The following is a 16,410-nucleotide window of genomic DNA, read 5'->3' on the forward strand; positions in this document are numbered from 1 at the left end:
TCCCATATATCCTCCCAATCATCCCTGTCAATTTCTATTTTCAAATCCGCTGCCCATTTGAGCATGCAGTCATGATCATGTGAATTGACCAAGGCCTCCAAACTGGCTTTTATTCTAGTTATCAAACCTTTTTGATAACTACCTCTCCTACATAGTGCTTCAAAACTTGTGAAGGGAGTAAATTCTAATTTTGGGGACATTTTTGGAAAAAATTTCTGATCTGTAGATATTTAAACATACTAAGGTCTGGTGCCTCATACCTAGTTAGGAACTCTTGGAAACTAGAAAGTTTTCCTTTATGCACTTGGTCGGCAACTACTCTAATATGTTTAGCTTTAATTTGGTCGAATTGTTTATAATCACAGCCTGGGGGGAAATTGGGATTGTTAAAAAGCGGAGTGAGTTGCGAAACGGGAGACACAAGATTAAATTTGCCCTTAGACTTGCTCCAACTCTCCCAGGTAAATCTCGTCGGATCTAGCTCAAACATTTTGGCGTACACCTCCTTAGCCAGTGCCCATAGGGACACTGGCAGAGAAGATGTTCTAGCATATTGGGATTCTATGGCTAACCAACAATATTGTGTTGGATCAGCGTTCCACATCACCACCTGCCTTAGTTGGGCAGCTTGGTAGTATTTAGAGATATCTGGGACACCCAAACCTCCTCTTGTCTTTAAAGCCATCATCACCGATCTAGCTGTTCTAGGCCTTTTACCTTGCCAAATAAAATTAAATATTCTATTTGGGAAATTTTTCAGTTCGGATCCCGGTATCAGGACTGGGAGAGTCTGGAAATGATATAATAACCTAGGGAGTATATTCATCTTGACTGATACTATTCTCCCAATCCATGACACCTGATATCCTTCCCACTTTGCCAGATCCCTTTTAATCTTATCAAACAATGGTGGATAGTTGCCTTGATATAGGGAGTGGTAGTTCCTAGACACATTTACTCCCAGATATTTAATATGTGAGGAACTCCATCTGTAGCTGAAATTCAGTGTTGGTAATTTTATCTCTGGATCTGAAAGATTCAGATTAAAAGACTGTGACTTGTCGCTGTTCATTTTATATCCAGAGATTTTTCCAAAGTCTGATAGCGCCTTTTGGAGGTTGGGTAAAGAAGTCTGAGGGCTTGCTAAAGTCAGAATAATATCGTCTGCGAATAATGAGATTTTATCATTTGTTTTCCCAATCACTATATACAATGTATATTACTATTTGCTCTTATTTTAGCAGCCAATGGCTCAATCGTTAGAGCGAAGAGAGGAGGAGATAATGGGTACCCTTGTCTCGTACTATTTAAAAAAAAAAAATTTCCCCAAACATTTTTATTAGGCATAATCATCTTTACAGACATTGGTTTTACATTATCAGTGTTGGCCTAATACAGTTGTATTTTCCTTGTTCATGTGGTTTTACATTATCAGTGTTGGCCTAATACAGTTGTATTTTCCTTGTTCATGTGGGGGGAGAGAGAAAGAAAGGAAAGATCCCCTAAGGCCACGTCATGGTCTCTGGGGTGTGGAAAAAGAAAGAGAGGAGGGGGGGGGGAAGAGGGAGTCATTCCACCCTCGTCCGGCCGGGTCCCGGCATCCATCCTTCATGGCTCTACTGTGGTTCAGATCCGTCTGGGCTTTTATCCTGATTTGGTTCGGATTAATGGGTTAACCAGGGTTCCCAGATTTTATAGAAACCTTCAGTTGAGCAGTTCAAGAAGGCCGTGAGTTTTTCCAAACTCATAACATCGTTAACTCTTTTTTTCACTAGCTGTTTGGTGGGGGGCGCTATCTTCTTCCAAGAGTATGCGACTGAACACCTTGCTGCTGTTAGAATAAAGGAGATTAATTTCCATACTGGGCGATCGATGTCCTCTATCGGCCTGCCCAGTAGGAAGGTCAGTGGATCTATAGGAATTGTGAGGCCTGTGACCTCTTTTATCAAATCTTGTACCGTAAGCCAATATTTCTGAATTTCTGGACATGACCACCAGATATAGGCCATGTCCCCTCTATGTCCACAGCCTCTCCAGCATAGATCTGAGGCCAGAGGGTAGATTTGTTTTAACCTCACTGGGGTAAGATACCAATGATACATTATTTTATAGATGTTTTCCTTCACCGTGGTACAGATGGAAGTTCCTGAGGCCGCGTCTCATATTTCCTCCCAGTCCTTTCTGTCAATGACTATGTCCAATTCCGCTTCCCATTTAAGCATATAGTCGTGAGCGGTAGAGTTCACCGGATTCTCCATGCCGGCATATATTTGTGTTATTAGACCTTTTTGATGTACTCCTTCGCGACAGAGTTTCTCAAATTTTGTGAGAGGGGGGAATTTCAATGATGGGGACATTTCTGTAGAAAGTGTCGAATTTGGAGAAACTTAAATGTATCCAGGTGGGGTAATTTTAATTTGGTTCGCAATTCGTGGAGACTCAGGAACTGTCCATCGCTCAGCAGGTCCGCGATCGCTCTGAGCCCCATTGTTTTAAATAGGTCGAATTGTCGGGTTTCACACCCTGGTGGGAATTTAGGGTTGTCAAATATTGGAATGAGCTGAGAGCAAGGGGACGAGAGTAAGAATTTAGTTTTAGTTTTTGCCCATATGTCCCAAGTATGTTTCATTGCCCCCAGCCCGAATTTGGGCGCCATGTCATTTCCCCTGTCACTGCTCCAGAGAAAAGCTGGTAGAGAAGGCGTTCTGGAGTAATGAGATTCAATTGCTAGCCAACATAGCTTGTCTGGGTCCCAAGTTCCACATTACCGCCTGTTTTAATTGGGCAGCTTGGTAATATCTATTAATGTCTGGGACCCCCAGTCCTCCTTTTGTCCTAGACGCCATAAGAACCGACCTAGCTACCCGGGGTCTCCTTCCATCCAAATAAATTAGAGGATTTTATTTTGGATAGTTTTTATTTCAGAACCAGGGACATGGATCGGGAGCGTCTGGAAATAATATAATAATCTGGGCAGTATATTCATTTTAACTGAGATCATTCTCCCGATCCATGAGATCTGGTATTTTTCCCATTTATCCAGATCTTTTTTAATTTTCCTAAATAGGTTGGGATAATTATTTTGGTATAGGGAGCAATAGTTCCTCGATACATGTACTGTACTCCCAGGTATTTGATGTATATAGGGCTCCACTTATAATTAAAGTTTGATTTCAATGTCCGCATCTCTGGTTCTGATAGATTTTTTTTGTTTCAATTTTTTTATTAGGCAGTTATAACAGTCAACATATTTTCTATGACAGTCCATTTGTGGCCTAACACAATTTTTTACATATGAAAGAAAAGTCTCGACGTCCCCCTGTTCCTCCAGGGTCTGTCGGGGTGACGCGAGAATTGAAGTAGAAAAGGGAAGAGAAGGAGGGGAAAAGAGAGAGAGGAGAGGAGGGGGGGGAGGGGAGTAGTTGTACCCTTCCCTCGCCTTGGCATGCGCCTTTAGTTTCCGTTACCCATTGTGGCTCCTACCTCTATCCTTACTGTATATGGCGTTTCTGTGTGTCAGGGCCATTCTAGTGAACCATGGGTCCCAAATATTGTAGAAGGCAGTGGTGGACCGTTTCAGAAATGCTGACAGTCTCTCCATTTCCTTTACTTCGTTGATTCTATTTATTACTGTCTGTTTGGAGGGGGGGACACTTTCTTCCAGGCGGCTGCCACCGCACATCTAGCCGCAGTGAGAATAAAGGAGATCAATTTGCCTGTTGGTCGGTCCAGTGTTTCTAGGGGCCTGGCCAATAGGTAGGTCAGCGGTTCAACCGGGATTGTGAGGTCTGTGACCTCTTTTATAAGATTGTGTATGGTTTCCCAGTATTTCTGAATTTCTGGACATGAGCACCAGATGTGGGCCATGTCCCCCTTTTGACCGCAGCCTCTCCAGCACAGATCAGAGGCCATGGGGTTGATTTGGTTAATTTTGGCTGGGGTGAGATACCAGCGAAACAGTATTTTATATAGATTCTCTTTTATTGTGGTACATATGGAAGTTCCTGAAGCTGTTTCCCAAATACTTTCCCAATCCTCTCGGTCTATAACGATGTCCAATTCTGCTGCCCAATGCAGCATATAGTCATGCGTGGGGGCTTCTGAGGCTCTCTCCAGTTCTGCACAGATTTGTGTTATGAGACCTTTCTGATGGCCGGACTCCCTGCATAGCCTTTCAAAGCCAGTGAGAGGGGGAAATTCCAACGTTGGGGATAATGTTTGGGTAAAGTGTCGAATTTGTATTTGAAGACATTCAGCCCTACTATCTCATATTTGGATTTTAAGTTTTGGTAACTCAGGAACTCCCCGAAGCTCAGGAGTTGGACAATTGCTCTAATATTTTTGGTTTCAAATTGATCAAATTGTCTGGGCTCACATCCAGGTGGGAATTTTGGATTTTTGTAGTTTGGTAGATTGGTGTGAGTTGGGAACGAGGTGTCGTGAGCTTAAATTTATATCTGCATTTCGTCCAGGTCTCCCAAGTGTGTCTCATCGGGCCTAGTTTGAATTTGTTGCTTAGCATGTCTTCCCTGCTCATGGACCAAAGGCAAGCTGGTAGTGAAGGCGTCCCGGCATAGTGTGTTTCTATACCTAGCCAACAGTATTGTTTTGGGCTAGCGTTCCATACCACTGCCTGCTGTAGTTGTGCGGCTAGGTAGTATCTTGTTATGTCTGGAACTCCTAGTCCTCCTCTCCCCCTTGAGGCCAAGAGAAACGTTTTGGCGACTCTAGGCTTTTTGCCTTGCCAGATAAAGTGGAAGATTAATTTTTGAATATTTTTTAATTCTGAGCCAGGGATGGGAACCGGGTGGGTCTGGAAATAGTATAGTAGCCTAGGGAGTATGTTCATTTTGACCGAGACCATCCTCCCGATACATGATATCTGGTATCCTCCCCATTTATCTAAGTCTTGCTTAATTTTTTTGAACAGGGCCAGATAGTTATATTGATATAGTGTTTGGTAGGTCCTCGATACCTTAACTCCCAAGTATTTGATACAAGAGGAGCTCCAACGATAGTTAAAATTTAATTTGAGGAGTTCCACCTCTGGCTCCGGCAGGCTGAGGTTCAGGGCCTCCGATTTGTCGTTATTTATTTTATATCCCGAGATTTGTCCAAAGTCTCGGAGCTCTTTATTAAGGTTGGGCAGGGAGATTTGGGGTTTGGAAAGGGTTAGGATGACATCATCAGCGAATAGGGATATTTTGTGCTGCCTGTGTCCAATTTCTATTCCTTGGATGTCTCTATTGAGTCGTATTGCTGATGCCAGCGGTTCTATGGTTAGTGCAAAGAGGAGAGGAGATAAGGGGCATCCCTGTCGAGTACCATTGGTGATCTCAAACCTCTGGTTATTGCCCCCTGGTAGTTTTACCGTTGCTGATGGGTTTTGGTATAATCTACGGACCCCCTCTAGATATGCGTCTTTGAAGCCAAATTTGCGCATAGTTTGGTCCAGGAATTGCCAGTTTATTCTATCGAACGCCTTCTCTGCATCTAGGCTTAACAAAAGTGCTTTGGTCCCTGTGAGGTGTACATGTTCAATGATGTTGATTATCTTCCGAGTGTTATCCGAGGCTTGTCTGCCCTTGACAAATCCGACTTGGTCAATATTAATTAATCTCGGCAAGATGGGGTTTAATCTGTTTGCTAAAATTTTACTATATAATTTGAGATCACTGTTGAGGAGGGAGATTGGACGATAGCTTCCACACTGCATCGGGTCTCTGCCTTCCTTATGTATAATGGCCAGGTTGGCTAAAGACATTGATGTGGGAATATGGTTCCCTTCCATGAAATAGTTAAATGTTTTTAGAAGATGCTTAGATAGTGTGGGCAAGAATCTTTTATAGTAGACGTTGGTGAAACCGTCAGGGCCAGGAAACTTAGTGATCTTTAATGATTTGACCGCCTCCTCCAGTTCCTCTTTTGTAATCTCAGCATTGAGGACTGTGTTTTCCTCCTCCGTTAAAGTGGGGAGCTGACATTTGTTCAAATATTGTGTTATGGCCTCTATGGCTATTGGTGCGGGGCGGTCAATTTTAGATCTTAAATTATATAACTCAGTATAGTATTTTGTAAATTCCTCTGCAATTTTCTTGTCACTACAGTATATTGTATCTCACCAGATTTACTTTTGATAGCTGTTATTTGAGATCTCTTTTGCACCCCTCTTAGTTTACTTGCTAAGAGTCTATCAGCCTTGTTTCCCTTGTCGTAATAGAGTTGGTTTGTCCATTTGAGGGCCTTTTCTACATCCTCCAGCTGAATCTGCCTAAGTTTTGTTCTAGCTGTAACCAGCGTTTTATATAATTTCTTTGTAGGGTTGGCCTTATGGGCTTGTTCTATGGTTTTAATGCTATCTGTAAGTTCTTTGATTTGTGTTAGGCGGGCTTTTTTCCTATGGGAGGCGATGGAAATAAATTTCCCTCTGATGTTTGCCTTATGGGCTTCCCATAGGATTGCTGGAGAGGAGACTGTTCCTGCGTTGAAGAAGAAATAGTCCTTAAGTGAGGCTCTAATTTCTCTTTCTATCTCTGGGTGGTTTAATAACGAATCATTAAGTCTCCAGGAATAGCTTGTTGTTTTTTCAAAGGGGAGTGATAGTGTTAAGGTGATTGGGGCATGATCCGACCAGGTGATTGAGCCAATGTCTGATTCAATGGCTGCCGCCATCACGTTTTTTGTGGTCAAGAAATAGTCTATTCGAGAGTAAGTCTGGTTAGGCGCTGAGAAAAAGGTATAGTCTCTCTGGCCTTGATGTTGGGATCTCCACACGTCCACTAGTGAAAATTCGTTTAGAATTCCCATGAACCTTTTCCCCATGATCTGGGAGTAGGTTGTACGGGGGGGACCCATCGTGGTTGATCTATCCTCGGTAGGGTTTAAGACCATATTTAGATCACCCCCTACTATCATCGATGATAGATATCCCGGGTCTACGCCCTCGAGAACAGCTTGGAGAAATTCTGTTTGGTTCTCGTTTGGGGTGTATACATTGATCAGGGCAATTGTCGAGCCCGCTAAGGAGCCATATACCACAAGGAATCTACCCTCTGGGTCCACTGTCGTTTTGATATGATTGAATGGGGTGCCTTGTCTGATTAGGATAGCCACACCCCTCTTTTTACTACTAAATGAAGCAAAAAAGCTTGTTGGGAACATTTTTTTGAATAAATTTGGGGGGTCTTGAGATGTGAAGTGTGTCTCCTGTAAGAATATGATGTCCCCCCCTGATTTTTTCATGTCCTGAAGGGCCAATCTCCGCTTCCTGTTGTTTTGCAACCCTTTGACGTTTAAAGATCTCACTTTAATCGGGGCTGTATTTGCCATTCTTATATTTTATTTTCGTGGGTCGTGGACTCGGGGTCTTATCTTTCCCACTAGTTGAGACCTTGCTCCTGTTTCCTGGGAGTGTGACATATTTTCGTCTATGGGCTTGGTGGGTTGAAGGTGTAACTTCTTTATTGGCCCTTTGCGGCTTGCTGTTGAGCTGCCAAGGGGAGGGGGGGGGGAGGAAGATCTGCTGGGACAGGGTCAGCAGATGGAAGAGAAGTAGGATTAGGCCTTGTACAGGTCCTAAAGTGATATTGCCATGTCTCCTGGAGACCGGCATTCGGACAAATTTGCCCATTCTGGGGTGGGTCCGGAGCCCGAGGCCGGAGTGCAACAGGGAGGTCCTGGCCCGCTGCTGCGTATGTTGCCCTTCGACCCCTCGACCCTTGGGTACGGGTGGCTATGATAGGGGGGGGGACCAAGGTAAAGGTGTGGGGGAGAGGGGGAGTGACGGGTGAGGAGAGGGGGGAGGGATTTTTGGCCGGGTGTCGGAGTAGAGAGCGGTGGGGGAGGGGCTATATAGGGAAGAGCAGTGCGGTGAGGAGGTGAAGGGTTGGGGGGGGGGGAAAGGGGGGGGAGGGAGGGGAAGGGAAAGTAAGTAGGAGGGGAAAGAGGGAGGTAGTTCCGGGTCTTTAGTTGGTCAGATGCAAACCATATTTCACATTTACCCCTTTTACCCCATCTTTTGCTGGGGTATGAAGCTCAGTGCATATTATACATACATACATACATATATTAGTACATTTGTTGAAATTGGGAAAGGGGAATACATGCGTTTATCATTTCAGTGCGGGTACATTGATTTACGTACATTGTATACATTTGGTATAACGCTTTGTTTTTATCACCACGTGATTCCTAGCGGTTGTCATGGCCACCCGCCTTCCCTCTGTTAATGTATGTTTTATTTCTATCCGTGGGTTAGCAGAGGATGCGCGGGGGGGAACCTGGGTGGATTTCGGGGCGGGTTGCGGGGGGGGGGAGCATGTGGGGGGCAAGGGAGGGGAGAGAAGGGAAGGGGGGGTGGGGTCTGCTGTTTGGGTGGGTGGCTAACGGTGAGTACAATTATGTCGACATAGCTGATGCCTAGCTTTTGACATATGATATGCATGTGATAATACAGTGTCGATCCGGCAAGACACAGACCGCAACTGGTGTTACTGGAACCTGCTGGTTCTTTCTTAGCGCCTTCGTTTCCGCACTGTTCTCGGTCTGTTGGTTGGAGTGGTAGGACTTGGAGGCAAGCTCCGGATTCAGCGAGTCTTGTAGTGCTTCTGTTTAGGTTAGTAAGGGGGGGGGATAGGGGAGTGCGGGGAGGGGGGGGGAAAGGGGAGGGGGGGGGAAAGGGGAGGGGGGGTTACGGGTAGACTGGGGGGGAGAGGGAAATGTAGGGGGGGAGTGGGGGCAGGAGGGAAACGGGTAGGGATGGGGTAGGGGGTGTGCTTCTATAAACTCCTAGCAATTTTGAACTTGTAGGGATGGGGGATAGCTAGTGTCACTCTCGCTTCAGTCCTTACGCACAGCTTAGTGTCATCTATTAGGTTGTAAGGACTCTGAGGACTCAGGGATTGCCTGCGTATGGGGAGTTGTTCCAGGGAACGCAGATGCCACACTTGTAAGGGTAACGTACTTACAGTTTCGGGGGGGGGGCGATGCCCTACCTGGTGTGGACCTGTGTGCCGGCCTCTCATAGGGCTGATTGCCCTGAGGTGCCGGCTGCTGTTGCTCGGGGGTTGGTGAGAAGTGGGGGCGACGGGGGTAGAGGGGGCCATGGGGTTCCCCATCGAACCTTGCTCCTCCTGTAAGATTCTCTTCCCTCCCCCCTCCCGCAACAGTGAGCCCCACCCCCTCCCAAATAGAAGGCCTCTTTAATACGGCTCCGGCTGACAGCCTTGTGTCGGTCTTGCGGCCGGCTCCTCTTGGGCGGATGAGCAGCCTTTCATGGTGGACACTCCGGCTTGGCAGGCGGTCTTCTTTATTCTCTGCAGCAGGCAGGTACGGCGTCTCCCTCTGTTATGCTTGATCCTCGTTGTGGCTGGGTTTCTAGTAGTCGCTCTGGTTTATGGGCAGGTATCTTGCTGAGTCCTCGTGTGGCGTTTTTGTGACACTATAGCGCTGAAACTGGGAGAACAGACAACAGAAAGATACGTTTATTATGTCTTTATTTTCTTTGTTTTCGACCTGCGAGGCGCTCTGAGGTCCTCACTGAGGGACCCTCATTCTCCTGTTCGTGGGAGTCAGGTGGATCAGCATTCCACGATGGGGGGGGAGACAGGCCCACTGCTTTCGCCAGTCTGGACATCTCAGTCAGGTGTCTAATGACGTGTCTTCCCATTTCTGATGATTATTAGTTTAAATGGGAACCCCCATTTGTACTTGATACCTTTGTCTCTGAGGAGGGTGGTCAGGGGTTTTAAGTCCATCCACTTGTTGATAGTTTGCTTTGCTAAATCATTATAGATTTGCATATGGTCATCTTGGTAAGTGAGCGGGTCTTTTTTCCTGCAGGCTGTCATAAGCTTCTCTTTGGTGGTGTAGTGGTGTAGCCTGACTATGGTGTCCCTGGTCTTATTTGGGTCGTCTGACCTTGGCCCGAGGGCGCGATGGGCCCTATCCATCTCAAACTCCTTTTTGTCCAGGTCTGCGCACAGAGAGGAGAAGAGCCCTAAGAGGTATGGCTGTAGTTTATCTGACTGGATCGTCTCTGGAATTCCGCGGATCCGCAGGTTCTGTCGTCTCTCGCGGTTTTCCTGGTCCTCGAGGTTATCTTTCAGATATCTAATCTCCATTCCAAGCCGGAAGATTTCATTGTCTGCATCTGTTTGTGTCTGGAGAGATTCCGCCATTTTAGTTTCTAGTGTTGTCGTCCGTTCAGCAAGGCCTCCTATTTCGTGCCTCAGTTCTGTTACGGCAGCCTTCAGGTCTTGCTGTATAGAAGTGTGCAGTTTGTCTAGCATGCCCTTCATCAAGTCTTGCATGAATTCCCTTGTTGGGATAGTCTCTGGGCTTTGCACTCGCTCCCTTTGTTCTCGGGCCGCGGCCTGCTGCTTAGGGCCTCGTGTGTTCGTTGGCCCGGCGCCATCTTGGTTTCTCGGGGTAGGCTCCGAGCTCCGCTGAGATGGCGGAAAAAAGTTTAATGAGCCCTAGCCGGGCGGCGCTTTTTGCTTCGCAGCCATTGCGGGGTGTTTATTCTGCTAGGGGTTATGTTTTTGGGGTCGGGTGGTGGGGTGAGGGGCGCTTGTATAGCGGTCTATGCGCGAGGGCCGGCGGAGCTCAGCTCTCACACGTCCATCTTATCTGGCTTTGTTTTTTTATTTTCTGTTTATTTAATTATTTATTTTCCTGTGGGGGGCTGTGTCTTTAAATCAGACCTGCGGCGGCCATCTTGGATGTAGCCGACACACAGGCTGAAACGCAGGGAGCCAGGCAGCACTATTCCCCGCCGGGGGGGGGGCTCAGGTATCACTTGGCCAGGTTTCCCCACTCTCCCTGCGGTCAGCTGTCCGGTCGTCTCTGGGGAGCCTCCCCGTCTGTTATGCCACTATGTTATGCCACTATTCCCTGCGTGTGAGCCCGGCGGCCATCTTAGGTGGTGCTGCTCCTCCACGCCGGGGCTCAATCGGGACTGGAGGGGTACTCTCGGCCTCGTCTCCCCCGGCCCACGGCTCTGCTCACCTCTGTGGGGCTTCCTCCTCTCCCCTCTGGGACCCCGCCGTGTCACTCACCCCCTCGGGGAAGCCGCGCTTCTCCCTGCGTGAGCCTCCGCAGCCGAGTCAAGATGGCCGCTCCGCCTTCCCCCTCGGTTCCCTCCCGAGCACTCGAGATCGCCACTGGTGCTGGCGAGTCTCCTACCGGCTGGTAAGCTGCTCCGGGATCTGTCTGCTGTGATAATCTTTTGCGGGGAAGCGGAGAGGGGGGGGGGGGGGCTGGGCGGTTTTGTCGGGGGCCGCGCTGAACCTCTCAGCTCCACAGAGTCTCCCTGTCACGCACGGGCCTCAGCAGCTTCTTTTACTCACTTTATTTTCTGCTCCCTTGTTCTGTATATTTGGGGGGCTTAGCAATGTCCAATTTCGTTATTGTTTGTGTCTTATAGTGTGGTGTTTGAATTTATTTTGGCCAGATTGATGTTCGCTATTTCTTTGTTTGAAGTTTTGTCTGCAGGAGCTTAAGACAGACACAGCCTTTGCAGTTAGACTCCAGGCCACGCCCAGGTTCTGATAGATTTAAGTTGAGGGCTTCTGACTTATCACTGTTAATTTTGTATCCTGATATTTTGCCAAATTCCTTTAATTCTTTGTGTAAGTTGGGAAGGGAGATCTGGGGCTGCGTTAATGTTAATATGATATCGTCTGCGAACAATGAGACTTTATAGTTTATTCCGCCAATTGGTACCCCCTGTATATTTATATTGTCTCGTATTTTAGACGCTAGTGGTTCGATTGTTAGGGCGAAGAGGAGGGGGGACAAAGGGCATCCCTGTCTCGTTCCATTTTTCATTTCAAATTTTTTTGCTGTACCCCCCGGGAGTTTCACCACTGCAGACGGGCAGCAGTACAGCGCTCGGACTCCCGCTAGATACGCATCTTTTAAGCCGAATTTCTGCATTGTTTTGTCAAGAAATAGCCAATCAATTCTATCGAACGTCGTCTCTGCTTCCAGGCTTAACAGAACCGCTTTGGTAGCTGTGAGGTGGGCATGATCAACTATATTTATAATTTTGCGGGTGTTGTCTGAGGCTTGTCTGCCAGATACAAACCCCACCTGGTCGTTGTGAATTAATCTCGGTAGGATGGGATTCAGTCTATTTGCCAGGATTTTGCTGTATAGCTTAAGATCGTTATTTAGTAGGTAGATTAGTCGGTAGCTCCCACATAGCAGTGGGTCCCTACCCTCTTTGTGGATGATGGCGAGATTGGCCTGGGTCATTGATGGGGGGATTGGGCTGCCCTCCATGAATGAATTGAATAAGCTGAGGAGGTGTTTAGTTAGGATCAGGGAGAATCTTTTGTAATAAACATTGGAGAAGCCGTCAGGGCCAGGGGCTTTTGAGATTTTTAATGTTTTTATTGCGTCCGCCAGCTCTTTTTGGGTAATTTTTGCGTTAAGCATCTGATTCTCCTCCTCTGTCAGTGTTGGTAGGAGGCAATCGGACAGGTAATTACTAATAGGTTCAGTGGCTGGTATCCCCGTGTTCCCACCCTGAGCCTTGAGGTTATAAAGTTTAATATAAAATGCGGTAAATTCCTCCGCTATTTTCTGTTTGTTATAGATTATTTCTCACGATTAATTTTTTATCGCTGTGATCTGGGAACGCTTCTGTATACCTCTTAGTTTGCTCGCCAAAAGTCTGTCAGCCTTATTGCCCTTGTCATAGTATTTCTGACTAGTCCATGTAATAGCTTTTTCTACTTCTTCCATTTGGGCTTGTTTTAGCTCATTCCTGGCTGCGGTCAAGGTTTTATAAATCTTTTTCGAGGGGTTGGGTTTGTGCTGTTGTTCCAGCTTAATTATTTTAGTTGTAACAATTAGTGACATACCGCTCACCTCAATATTGAATACCAACTCTATGATATCAGCTGGTGCAAAGGGGATAGGGATGACAGACATACATATATAAGGAGACAAAGGATGCTCCTATAAATATCCCACTTTAATGCACAGCAAAGCCTAAAATAGTCCACAGGTATAGTAACCCACTAGAGTAATGGTAAGGCTACAAGGGTACAATTAAGTAACCACTAAATGAAAACCAAAGAAAAGTATATAATGCTCTCTAAATCAAATGATGTGATGATAATATGGTGGTGCCTGAGCCGTCAAGATTGGCGGTGGGTGCAACTGATGAGCTGCACTAGACAGAATTTGGTTTCAGCTGAGAAGTGAAAGCATATTTATTGCTACCACTTAACAACTAGAAGCTCATTTCGTAGTGCACTCCTAGGCTTTTAAAACTTAACATTTAATTATTATTAGGGATAAAATAAGTTCTTAACACAAGGTGATGATAATAAATACATATAATGTACAATGGCGGGAGGGGATGAGGAGATGATAGATGGCCAAGGTATATAGTCTGATATACTGATGCTTAATTGTACAGATCAAAAGCAGTGATACCTATTAGGCCTTGATAGGAGAGTGGGTTACTCAGCTGGGAAAGCTCAAATAATGCTTGCCCTGTGTATGTGTATTGTGTGTCATGTGGCATAGCGTACCGAGCACCCAACCTGTATTGATAAATAGCCCAAATCAGTGCACTAGTCCTAAGTTTAATAAATATGATGTTATGGCTAATAGATGTAACCTACCATATTGAAACTGGTAGATATAATCACTGTATGTGCAACTCAATAACAGGTTGGTGGTACGTGGATTGATTCTGCGCCCAATGACATTTAACAATCACTCTACACAGATAGTATATACGGCAAGCTATTAAATAATAAAAGACCAGAATAAGCTGATGCTAAACACTCTGCTAGATATTAAAGCAGTAAACAGATTTTTACTGTGGTTGTAAAGTAAACCGTCAACAAATAATCAATACTGTAAATAATTGTCCTTAGCAAAGATCCCTGCACACATAACCTTTTAACAAGTCATTAAACCATAAGTGCATGAATGGGTTTCAGTGTGTAGCAGATGCTGGCAGACTAGCAATAGTGAGATAGAGCATACATGGAATCGCAACTAATTGCTACAAAATCCCTGCTAGCTGCAGGACAGAGTAACACAATGTATCACAGTATAGAGGCAGGCTGTAACAAAAAACCACTGAGCGAGTAGAGCCAGTTAACCCTGGACACGATCGCATTTAAAAGGAGCACCAGCTGAGACCACAAGCACAAAATGTTGATACTACCCGTCTCTCTCAGTTCCCTCGCGCTGACGTCACCACGCCAAAACGCCCTACGCGTTTCCCTCCTTGACGGAGATTCTTCAGGGGCGAGTGATAACCAGCTGATCTCAGAAGCATGTTTATATAGTGTCATGGGCTGCCATAGCAACCCGCGGGCCAATAGAAAACTTACTCAATGCTTATACTGATCAGTAGGGAACTGTATGTTTAGAACAGCAATGGTTAAAGGGGTACACACTAATTACAACAATAATAATGGCTACTAAAGGTTTAAAAGAGTCACCAGCATATGGGACATGAGTTCATGTATGAGGGCATGTATTAGACTTATTTGGCCCATACCAAATTACCAGATACTGATTGGCTGTTCAGTGATATGTGGCAAAACTTAATCATAGTGGGCTGGAGGTATTTAAACATGTACTGATTTTAATGCATATTAAACTTTACTAGGTTCACGATCAAAGATGTATTTGCTTGCTTGCCAGTAAGATAGGGAGACAGTAAACAACAGATATATAGTTTATAACAGCATGAGACAAATTGTGGATAATTTGAACATAGTGTCGATCTCCACAGATGATCAAATAAATGGAGTATATGTAAAACCCTCATTTAACCCTTGAGGGTATAGAGTTTTTAGTTTATATATCCATTCTGCCTCACGTTTTAATAGTCTGTTATTTATATCACCACCACGTATATTGTTTTTAAGGTGGTCAATGCCTATAAACGATAGGCACTTAATGTCTCCCTGATGAGTATTATTTACATGACGTGCAACTGGTGTTTCTAATTTATTGTGGACCGAGTTTATATGTTCAAGTATTCGTTTTTTAAACTCCCTGATGGTTTTACCAACATATCTGAGGCCACACTCACAACTGATCAAATATATTACATTGATGGTTTTGCAACTTATATGGTGTCTGATATCAAATGTCACTGATTTGTCGTGAGATAAGAAGAATTTAGCAGGGTTGATATATTGACATGCTTTGCAGTTCTTGCACTTGTGCATGCCCATTGGTGGAGGTGTTAACCAAGTAGATGATATGGCGCGTTTAAAGTGACTGTGCACAAGGCCGTCCTGCAGATTAGCTGATCTCCTGCTAGTGATGCTTGGAGTGTCTTTTAGAATTTTAACAAGGTCATCATCAGATCTTAAGATGTACCAATGTTTCATGAAAATCTTCTTGATCTCATGCCACCTATAATTATAAGTTCCAATGCAACGAACCTGTGTATTAGGTGATTTCATATTAGGACCCAGTAATTGTGCTCTGTCACTATCTCTTGCACGATGATATGCGTGTTTCAATGTAGACATTGGGTATCCCCTATCTAAGAACCGATCTTTCAGGTCTTGAGCCTGTATGTAAAATTCTCTCAATGTGGAGCAATTGCGACGTAGTCGCAGATATTGCCCAATGGGGATGCTTTTGACTAAAGATGGAGGGTGGTGGCTGGTAGCCGCCAAAAGACTGTTAGTGGCCGTCTTTTTTCTAAAGATCGTGGTTTGCACATTACCATCTGGGTCCTTGCTAATTTTCAGGTCCAAAAATGTTATCTCAGTTGCATTGTACTCAAATGTCAATTTTAGGTTCAAATCATTAGCATTCAATAGAGACACGAATTCAACCAATATATTTACTGGACCATGCCAGATCAATAGTATGTCGTCTATAAAACGAATCCATAAATCAATGTATTGCGTGTATTGCACCAATTTGTCACTGAACACATGTTGATCTTCCCACCAGCCCAGGTATAGATTAGCGTATGTTGGTGCACAGGATGTGCCCATCGCTGTTCCCTGGGTCTGGTGGTACAGTGTTCCGTCAAATAGAAAGAAGTTGTGACAAAGGACAAATTACAGAAGGTCTATCATAAATTTGTTATGTTCAATGTAACCAGAGCCCCTTGTAGAGAGAAAATGGCTACATGCTTTAACACCATTACAATGGATGATACTGGAATAGAGAGATTCCACATCCATTGTGACAAACAGGGTTTGGTTATCACAATTGATGCCATCTAGTCTTCGTAAGGTGTCTTTCGTGTCCTTAATGTGAGATGGTAAATTTGACACGAAAGGACGCATGATTTGATCCAGGTATACACTACAGTGTTCAGTAAGGTTATTATTGCCGGAGACAATAGGCCTACCTGGCGGTCTTTTTTGATCTTTGTGAATTTTAGGCAATGTATAAAATGTT

The sequence above is a fragment of the Ascaphus truei genome, chromosome 4 (assembly GCF_040206685.1).
Source record: "Ascaphus truei isolate aAscTru1 chromosome 4, aAscTru1.hap1, whole genome shotgun sequence".
NCBI lineage: Eukaryota > Metazoa > Chordata > Amphibia > Anura > Ascaphidae > Ascaphus > Ascaphus truei.